The sequence below is a fragment of the Bubalus bubalis genome, chromosome 2 (genome assembly GCF_019923935.1).
Source record: "Bubalus bubalis isolate 160015118507 breed Murrah chromosome 2, NDDB_SH_1, whole genome shotgun sequence".
Lineage (NCBI taxonomy): Eukaryota > Metazoa > Chordata > Mammalia > Artiodactyla > Bovidae > Bubalus > Bubalus bubalis.
The window spans coordinates 74,605,386-74,615,708 of NC_059158.1; the positions used below are offsets into that span (position 1 = coordinate 74,605,386).

Here is a 10,323-nt window from a genome sequence, read left to right on the forward strand (position 1 = left end):
CAAGGAATGCAAATAAGGAAGATTTCTTGTCTGATAAAAGCAAAATCATCTTGTCTAACTAAATAAATCACAGCCTGGGTTTTGCTCCTTAGTGAAATTTGAAAAAAGAACAAAAAGGATAGCAAATATCCCTAATAAGTCCCCTTTCCTCTCTCCCCTGAGGCTCTGAGGCTGCTGTGGCCTGGTCATCCTAGTGCTCTTCCTGGGTCTGTAATCAACCAGTCTGAAGATTAAGGTGGACTTCTGCTGGAATCAAGAACCTGTCCCTGTTCAAACAGGAGCCTGCAGAACTCTGCAAGTGGCAATTAGGAGCCCATTACAAGCCATTAGATTGATCAATGTACCTTAAACAATGCAAACGATTTATATGGCTGATTTATACGGACTGGGGAAAAGAAAAGAGATGGGGGGAGGACGACTCCATATCCTTCCCATTATCTCACTGTTCTGGAGAAGACCCAGGCCCAGCCTCTCTTCATCACTGTTTAGAACCACCAGAGAGATTTATTCTGAAAACTTTTCAAGCAAAGACACAGGCTTGCCTGGCTCGTTTGGTAGATGGCGAGGTGCCCATTCTTTGCCCCTTTTCTCTTCTAAGGAAGAGCTTAGAAAGTCCAAGGCGGGATTCACAGCGACGCCACTCCCCCCGCGGAGCACGCAGCCGGGAGCGGTCCCAGCTGCCGCCTTTCCCCGGGTCTGTCCGGGAGAGGGGTAGGATGACTTACAGATTTGTTTTAACGGTGTGTTGAGAGCTGTGTGGCCTCCTAATTACGGCAGAACACAGAACCATTAGCCCTTGAAGTTTCAGGCGCGACTTCGACCCAGCTCCCCGCGTGCAGAAGACACTGGGGAGGGGGCGCTGAGGAGGGAGGGGGAACTCCTCGGAACAGAACTCCTCGCTAGAGCTGACTATTTCAGCTAATCTAAACTGGAGAAGGCAAATACACAACAGAGCCGAGGCGATCAAAGCTGGCCCCTGCCGGCTCCCTCCTCCCGCCCTCTTTCCCGCCCCAAAGTCTGTTTGTAGTTGTCTCCTGTGCTGCAGACACTCGTCCGTCTTCTCACGACAAGGAAATTCCTGCCAGTTTTTTCCAGAGCCTGCAAGGAGAGGACAGACGCACTTCACACTTCCTACAGGAGAATTCCCTTTGTCTTATCTCCCCTCCCCCAGTCCGCCCTCGGCTCTGAAATGGGGGGAGAGGCAGCAGGCGGAAAGACCCTGGGCGCTGAAGGGGCGATCGTAATCGAACCCCACTTTCAACTCTGCCCCTGTAGGTCCCCTCCCCCCTTTCTCCTCTTCTTTTCCCCATCTTTTCTCCTCCCTTTCTTTCTCCTTCCCTTTTTCCAATCCCCTAAATGCTCTTACCACTCAAGTCTTCTTGAGGGCTCCCGCGCCCAGAGCCTGGGCAGGCGCCCTCTATTTCCCGGCCTTAGTGGTTTGGCGGGAAAGGGCTCCGTCCTGGCTTGTCCATGGGTGTTTGGGACAAATCCTTTTGTCTGTGTCTATATGTGGAATGGGAAGCATTACGGGTTGATAATGGAGCACGGAAGGAAGAGGGGGGAGAACAGAGAAACTACAGGCACTGGGAGAGTTGCCACCTGTGTCTTTTGCAGCCAACCTGCGATGGGAGCCCAGGATATGGAAACTCTTCTAGATGGCTCATGACTTCACACACACACACACACCCCTCTCCCCCCAACTGCCCTCATCTGTTCTTTATTATCCTTACTCTTACTCTTCTGAGTTCTTCCCTGAGTTGTTTTCTTCCATTCCCCACCCCCCTCCGCCCCTAGGACTTCCCAGGGCTCTATAGTTAAGTGCGAGACTGAGAAAGAAGGTCGGTTAAGAGTCTCACCAAGCATCCAGGCACTCCTCTGACATCTCCCAGAACCGGCCTGTCCTGGGCCGACACTTTCGTGCTTTCTGAATTTCAGCCAATCTAGAGCCCTCTCTGGTCACATCCATCCCCATCGCGAGGCCAGACTGCCACCTCCATCCTGAAGTATCCAGAGCCAGGTACTCAGAGGGGCAGGGGAAGCTCCGCACACATTAGACACGTGCGTCTCCTCCTGCCCCTCCCCCTCCCCCGCGGCCGCAGGCGGAATGCACATTGATGACACTGACACACTCACTCGGGCACGCGCCAGCGGCGTCGATCCTCCTTCCCTGCCAGGCAGCAGCGGGCGAGACGGCCTTGAGGCAGGTGACATAGCCTCGGGGAGATAGACTCCGCGCTCCAGATGCCACCCTGGGACTTGGGGGTGTTCGGGTCCCCCAAAGCCAGCGGCAGGGCTCCCCGGCCGGGTGGCCATAGGCCTCCCGGTGGCGGAGCCTCCGGTCCGCCTCCTGCTGTGATCCCCGCGCCGCCCCATGCTCGGCGTCCCGCACAGCACCTTCACTGCCGCAGCCCGCGAGCGCCCGCCTCCGAGAAGCCTGCAGTCCGCCCCCTCGCCTCCGCAGGCTCGGTTACATCTGGGATGCATTGCCCCTTAATTGTCAACCCCATCGCTGTGATCAAGTGAACGTTGCTAATCTCTACATTTATTGTTTAGGTAAATAGAGGCTGCGTTTAATCAATACACGGGGCCCTAGCCCTCGCAGCGCCAAGTAACTTAAGTCAACGGTGAAGATTTCAGTGTGTGCGTAATTATAGAGCACACGGAATATTCACTCCAGCCTAATCCCACATCCCACCCGGGGGAGCGAGAGGAGGGAACGTGAGGAATCTCCACCCTCCGAGGGATCGAGGGCCGGGTCCCTTCGAGGAAGAAAAGGACTTGGCTGTGACACCACGCGCCGGGCGCGGGGGCCTAAGACTGGACTGGGGACCGTCCTGACATCCGAGCGGCTAAAGCCGGCGTTCCGCGCCGTCTTCCCGAGGCTTCTGGCCCCATCCGCTCCAAATTTGCAGCGGTGAAGAGGGTGGTCCCCCACCAGCAGGTCCCCGCCAGACAGGAAGACTGAGGGCGGGGCCCGGGAAGGAGGGTGGGGCTGTATTCCCGAAGCCCTGGACTCCGCCAGCGGTCAGGGTCTCTTCCTCTCCCTCAGCTCTGAGCCCCCGAGCTCCTTGCCCCGCGGGAACTCTCGAGAACCCCAAGCCCGAGAGCACAGAGCTCTGGGGTATTTGCGCATCTTCCTAAACAGCTATTGTTTCCTAATTAAGAAGACCTTAGCCCAACGCTAGGTAGAGCTACTGGGACTCGCTGCAGGGAGTGGGCAGGCCTGGGGAGGTGGGCGGTCCGCACTGGCGGGAGGTGATGTCCGACTCCTAAGGCAGCTTGGCTGCTGGAGTGGCCTCTGGGCTCGGCAGGGAAAGGGTTAATTAGCTGGGCCTCATCCCGGTGGTTTTGGCGAGAACCCAATCTCTGGCGTCGCGCTAGAGTGGGGCCTAAGAGGTTGCGCCTCCAGTTTGAGATACTAACGCTCTCTTCTTGGGCACTTGGTCGCTAGGGTTTGTTTCTCCTGGTGCCTTTTTCTCCGTTGCATTCCTGGGAATGTTCGATATAAACAACCAATAACTTTGGTTGTAATCAGATACTCGCCTTGCACGGAATTGCCCGGCTTTCAATAAGCTGGATTCTAAAGTCAGCTGATGATTTGCAAGTTTAGGGTGTCAGCGCAACCACGGAACTAAATGACAGCTGGGACTTGAATGGGGGCCATGGTTCTGGATGGTAGCTGGCTGGTTTTAATTTTCGGAACTGAACAGTTCTCGTATAAGGTATCTCTTTTTAACTTTCTCCTTCCCATAAAAGTTGAATAGCATTTAGAACAAGAGGAAAATTAAACACAAATGTCAGGGCAATCCTAAAGTCCTTTTTCTAATACTTCTTCCTGAGAATCCTGTCTGCCAGCCTCAAGCTCCCACCAAGCCTTTGACTCTCCTTACCAGCTATGCAGATCTTTCACCGCCCTGCTGCAAACCAGCCTGCCAGTCAGTCCACAGGACACATAGTATCAGACTTCTTTGATTGGAGACAACTTAACTTTTTCTATATTATGGCTGTTTTTAAGCTAAGACAAGGAAAGAAAGAAAGGCAACAGGACTGATGTCCAGGTTTTCTGGATGGGGACAAGCCCTTTGGGACTCTCAGGAGCTGGGTGCAAGTTAAGGTCCACCACTTAATGCTGTGACCTTGAGTGGGCCAGGAAGCTTCTCAGTTTCTTATTCTCTAAAATGAAGCTAATAATTTCGACTTGAAGGGATTGTTAGTATAAATAAAACTGTGTAGGGAAATTCCTAGCAAATGCTCAGTACTTATTAATAGTTGCCTCCCATTTGCCACTGAAATTCCCAACTAAAACGTTCTGTGAAACTAAAGGTAAAATCAACAGCTACCCTAATATAGACTTTTGGTGCATATGGAAACCACAGGGCCTAGTACAGAATCAGACTGAAGGAGGATGAATGCAAGGACAGCCCGCAACTGCCTGTTTGGGAAGGAGTGAGATTAGCTGCTTCAGTCAGCAATACATCTCATGGTCAGACTTTCACAGGTCTGCACATGGGGGACGGAAAATGTCTCTAACAGTAATAGCTAACGTTTATTGAGCATGTATTACATGCCAGGCACTCTGTCAAGTGCTTTACACATAGCATCTAATTTAATCCACAGGATAATTTATCAGGTATTATTGATCTCTCTCTTTTTAAACTATTATTATGAAAACTCCCAAATATATATATATATTTAAAAAAAGAGAGTATATTATAATGAACCCCTCTATGTTGATCACATAGCATCAATAATTGTCAGCTCCTAGCCAAACTTGTTTAATCCCTATCGCATCCATTTCTTCCTACCTTATTTTAAAGCAAATTTCAGACATCATATCATTTGTAAATATTCCACTACTTATTAAAATATCAAAAGACAATAACCTTTGAAAAAAACCAAACTACTATACCATGTTATAATCATACTAAACACTTTTGAAATAATTCCTTAATATTATCAAACATCTAATTGGTGTTCAAGTCTCTCCAATTATCTCATAAATTATTTTTTACAATTGTTTTTTCCCCCAGATCTAAGCAATATCAACACGTTCAGTCTCTAATGTCACTTTTAATCACAGATCCCTCTCCCTCTTTTTCTTTCCTTGCAATTTATGTATTGAAGTAACCTAGTCATTTGTCCTGATACCATTTTTATAAATAAAGAAACAGACTCATAGAGGTCAAAGGAATTTAGTAAGAGATAGAAAAGGAATATAGACATAGCCACATCTGACTCCAGAGTCCAAGTGCTTAATGGCTTTATCATATTCTCTTTAGATCAAGTGATGAAAAGCAAGACACAGGAAAAGCACAAAAAGATTTCAGAACATGCCTGACTCGCTTAAGTGACTAGTTCCTTTGCTAAGTACCCACAGATAAGTGTTCACTTAAAAACCCAAGCAGGGTTTGAATGTGGAAAGAGAAATTGAAAACAGGATAACCCAGAGTCCTCCTTCTGGTTTGAATCCGGCTACATAATTCCTTCGTGCAAATGTATGTATAATGTGGTGAAGGGATTTTTATTTCCAACACATATTTAGCAAAGCAAAAACATTTCTTAAATGAATCTACCAGTTTCCTTTTCTCTCTTCTCCTCTTTATGTAACTCGTATTTCCCCCTTTTCTCTGTTCTCCATAGCTAGATAAGGAGAAAACATCTCTTTTAAGTAGTTATTTTAAAATACTAGTCAAATTAACAATTTGGTAGTTTGATATGTGATATCTGGCTTTTGTTATGGTAGTTTTGAAACCACAGTTACCCTAGCAACTGAATACATTTTTTTCTTGAAAATTTTTTTAGCTGTCTGGAGGAAGAGAAAAAAGAAAAAGAAAACTTCTTGCCAGAATTTCCCCATAATAGCCTCCATTAACTGCAGTGACTTCTATTGGAGAGGCCAACACTGCTATCTCCTGCTGTCACCACTCACTCACTGATCCAGGAGATGTTTTGTTTGATAAGGCCAATTTGAGCTTTATAAAACATTTATTTTTTCACCTCCAAGGAGCAAATACCAGTAAGGATGGAATTCAGCGTCTATCACTGGATACCATACAAAGGCCTCAACCCGCCAGTGGAGCTTCTGGGTAAGAAGCAACACTAAAACAAATGTAAAAACTTTGTTTATTTAATTTAAAAAAAAGAGGGAGGATGGTGCAAGGGCTTTAGATCAGCCCCTTGAGACTTAGCGTGAGGTTAAAAAAAAAAAAACAAGTAGATGAGCCAATAGTCCACTCTAGAATCTTTCTGGAAACACCTTGTGCTTAACCACTCAGTCATGACCGACTCTTAGCAACCGAATGGATTGCAGTCTGCCAGGCTCCTGTGTCCATGGGATTTTTCCAGGCAAGACTACTGGATTGAGTTGCCATTTTCTTCTGCAGGGGATCTTCCCAACTCAGGGATCAAACCCAGGTCTCCCACACTGCAGGCGCATTCTTTACCAACTAAGCCACCAGAGAAACCCTGGAAACATCTTTGTAGGTGAGCAACTGCCCAAAGTGAACAAGGATGTTAGATAAAGAAATAAGAGAGAGGGTGATGCCCATAGCATTGTTTTATAGATTTGATAAAATATGTATTAGCATTTCAAGGAGGTGAAGTAGAGAAGGAAAAAAAGCTGTACATTAGGGTTTTTTGGAGTAAAGAGACTCTAAACACTTGTAAGAATATTCATTCATTTGCTTCTGAATAAAATTCCCCTCACAATAATGTTTCTAATGCACACAACTCTAGATTCCTCTTCTTAACAAAACAAACTGACTTTGTAAATTATAAATATCCAAATTCTTTCTCTTGAGTAGAAGGAAGCTTGGTTTCAAGATCTCAGGCTACGGTATGAGGAACCCAAAAGGCAGAGAACGAAGTGCTGGGCAGTTCTGCTCCTGTTGATAAGATGCCTCCTCTCAAGAGTCTCCCAGGCCAGGAAGTCCTCCTCTGCAATATAAGGGCTCAACAAAAAGAAGGTTTCAGTCCTTCCATTTTATTTTAGATTGCCCTATTGAGGGAAGATATTTTGACTTGAGGAATTATATTTTGAACCACAGTAAGAACTAAACAAAGAGAGAAAGAGAGAATATTGCTTCTATTTGTGGAAAATACAATTACTCCATAATAAATTTATCCTGAACAGCCACAAAAAATTTTGCAAACATATGCATAGTACTCTCTCAGTCAAAATAGGAAAAAAAAAAAAAAAAAGGCAGAAACAGCAGTACCAGCTAGGGATCTTTCTTAACTGCCTGAATCACTAACGAGATCTATTGCTTCTTTTTCCTCCCAGCTTTTTTGAGATATAATTGACACATAACATCTTGTAAATGTAAGTCTACAACAGGTTGGTGTGATACAATATATATTTTGAAATGTTACCACAATAAGGTTAACCTCACATAATTACCTTTTAAAAATTATTCTTTTATTTTTGGCTGTGCTGTCTTTGTTGCTACAGGTGGGCGTTGCCTAGCTGTGGCGAGTGAGGCTGCTGTCTCCTTGCAGAGCAGGGGCCCTAGGGCACGTGGAAACTTCAGTAGTTGCGGCACAAGGGCTCAGTAGTCGTGGTGCACAGGCTTTGTTGCCTCGAGGCATGTGGGATGTTCCTGGACCAGGGACCACACCCGTGTCCCCTGCCTTAGTAGATGGATTCTTAACCACTGGACCACCAGGGAAGTGTCCTCCACCCCCTGCCTGCCCCTGCTTTTTTTTTTTTTTTTTTTGTAGTGGTAGTCATGGTAGAGATACCAACATTTGAGGTCTACTTTTTAGCAACTTTCAAGTACACAATACAGAGTGAGTAACTATAGTCACTGTGCTGTAATCATTAGACCTCCAGAACTTACTCATCCTATGACTTGGAAGTTTGTACCTTCTGGTCAACATCTCATTTGTGCCCCTTCCAGCCACTCAGGAATTCAGATTGAGTACAGAGGGTATGGATGGTTTGTTTCTGCTCCACTGTATTTGAAGCCTCAGCTAGGAAGACGCAAAGGTGGGGATGGTGGTGGTGACTCAGCTATCAGAGACTAGAATCATCCAGATAAGTCTTCATTCACTCATTCAGTTACTATCTGGCATTAGATGCTCGGTGGGCTTCCTAGGTGGCACTAGTGGTAAAGAACCCACTTCCCAATGCAAGAGACACAAGAGTCGCAGGTTTGATTCTTGGGTTGGGAAGATTCCCTGGAGGAGAGCATGGCAACCCACTTCAGTATTCTTGTCTGGAGAATCCCATGCACAGAAGAACCTGGTGGGCTACAGTCCCTAGGGTTGCAAAGAGTCGGACACAACTGAAGTGACTGAGCATGCACTCCTGGGACATCTATACATGGTCTCTCCATGTGGTCTCTCTGCATGTTTGCAGACTGGTTTGGACTTCCTCACAGCACATATGTGAATGCCTAGAGCCATATCCCAAGACAACAAGATGAAACAGCACAGTATTTTGGTGATCTCTTGATTGGGACAGTCACAAATATTTGCTCAGGTTTGAGGGACAAGGACATAAACTCCAGCTGTCCATGGGAGGAGTGTTAAGATCACATTGTAAAAAGAGCACTCAGAGTATGAGATACTGTTTTAGTCCCTTTTGGAAAATACTATCTCTAAGAATATATGTATATACATGGAAAGGGAACTTTCTAATAGAGTGCAAAGAGTTGACAGATACCTGAGAGCTATCTTTCACTGTCTGGCAGTTGAAAATTAAATTCTTTCCTCTGCAACTGCCCACCAAACACAAATACCCAGTTTGGAATTCATAGAAGTAAGAAAGAAGTATTAATATTTTGTGTGATCCATTAAGAAATAGTAAAGTCTGTCTGAGATGTAAAGCAGGAATTTACATATTCCCTATGCTTCTTTATTAAGAATTATTTTTCACTAATTTCTTGCAAGTGTAAAGTTTACAGTGTTTTGATGAACATTTTGCTCTCATATGCAACTCATCAGCAGATGAACAACAGCAAGTGCAGAATTTCAGTAACTACCAGTTTCTCTTTTGGCTCAAAACACTGTAATAAAAATATTCATCTAATAACTTGGTCACTCTCATCTCTTTAAAGTAAAATGTAATAGACAGCTTTAATAGAGAATTATTGACAGTCTCTCAGTTGTGCATTCCTTTTTATTAGCTTCTATTTGATTACATAATGCAAAGCTTTTGTTGCTAAGTCACTCTAGTCGTGTCTGACTCTGTGCGACCCCATAGACGGCAGCCCACCAGGATCCCCCGTCCCTGGGATTCTCCAGGCAAGAACACTGGAGTGGATTGCCATTTCCTTCTCCAATGCATGAAAGTGAAAAGTGAAAGTGAAGTCGTGTCCAACCCTCAGCGACCCCATGAACTGCAGTCTTCCAGGCTCCTCCGCCCATGGGATTTTCCAGGCAGGAGTACTGGAGTGGGGTGCCATTGCCTTCTCTGAATGCAAAGCTTTGGAATATTCTAAATCAGCCTGCACCTTTGAAAGAGACTTCGATACTTTTCTTTGTTACTATAACTCTTTTCCTTTTTAATATTAAAAGATACTGAGGAAATGTCTTAATGTTTGGTTAATAAATTAAAAACCCATGTTTAAATGCTTTAATATCCTGGTCCTATTTCACTGTGTTATCAGGAGTTGATTTATCAACTGTAAAATTACATAAGATATCTTTTAAATGTAGGACTTTTAAATGTAGATAATAGTTGGACTTCTGTACAGACACTGTGATCTTCTGATAATGTCTATATCAATTGTGACAGCTCATTGTAGCTCACTGAGACCAGCTCTGAAACCAGTGATGCCTTTTCAGAGATCTGAGACAGGTCACAAAGCTGGGCTTGATTTCACTATCTAATGCTTGTTACACATACGTAGTTCAGGCCTTTTCCATTCTTCCCTGAATGCTTTCTGCAAATGTTATGAACAAAATACTTTTTTAGAGAACCAATTGGTGTGTTTGTTTGGGTGACCTTTCAACTGAGAAGACAGAAAAGATATGGATTATATTACAAGGGCAGATTCAAAGCAACATTTCAAAAATCGACAATTTGTCATTTTAAAACACTGAGTTGAATGGAATACATCTCAGTTAATAGTTAAATTAGATCTGGAGGCATGAATTCAGAGCTAACCCATTTTTCTGTGTGCTAGTTCCATCATAACTGAGGGATGGGGAAAAGTACCCAGAAATGTATGGAAGTTAGGATTCATCTCGCTACATGTGTCAAAAAAATCAGAAACCAAGATAAATAACATTGGCTTGAAGTTAACAGAATAGAAGCTTACTTCTAAACCCATATGGCAGCACCGTGATCATCAGGAATTTGATGCCTCTCTTCATGCC

The 10,323-nt window shown here is 45.0% G+C and overlaps 1 long non-coding RNA gene across 1 annotated transcript; it reads right to left on the reverse strand.

Moving 5' to 3' along the window:
* Positions 1-2,042, reverse strand: LOC123328474. Its single transcript, XR_006543326.2, has 3 exons — positions 1,857-2,042; positions 1,367-1,503; positions 1-1,098 (listed from the first exon to the last, which is right to left on the reverse strand). It is a non-coding gene; the product is annotated as an uncharacterized LOC123328474 (long non-coding RNA).
* Positions 2,043-10,323: the final 8,281 nt, after the last annotated feature.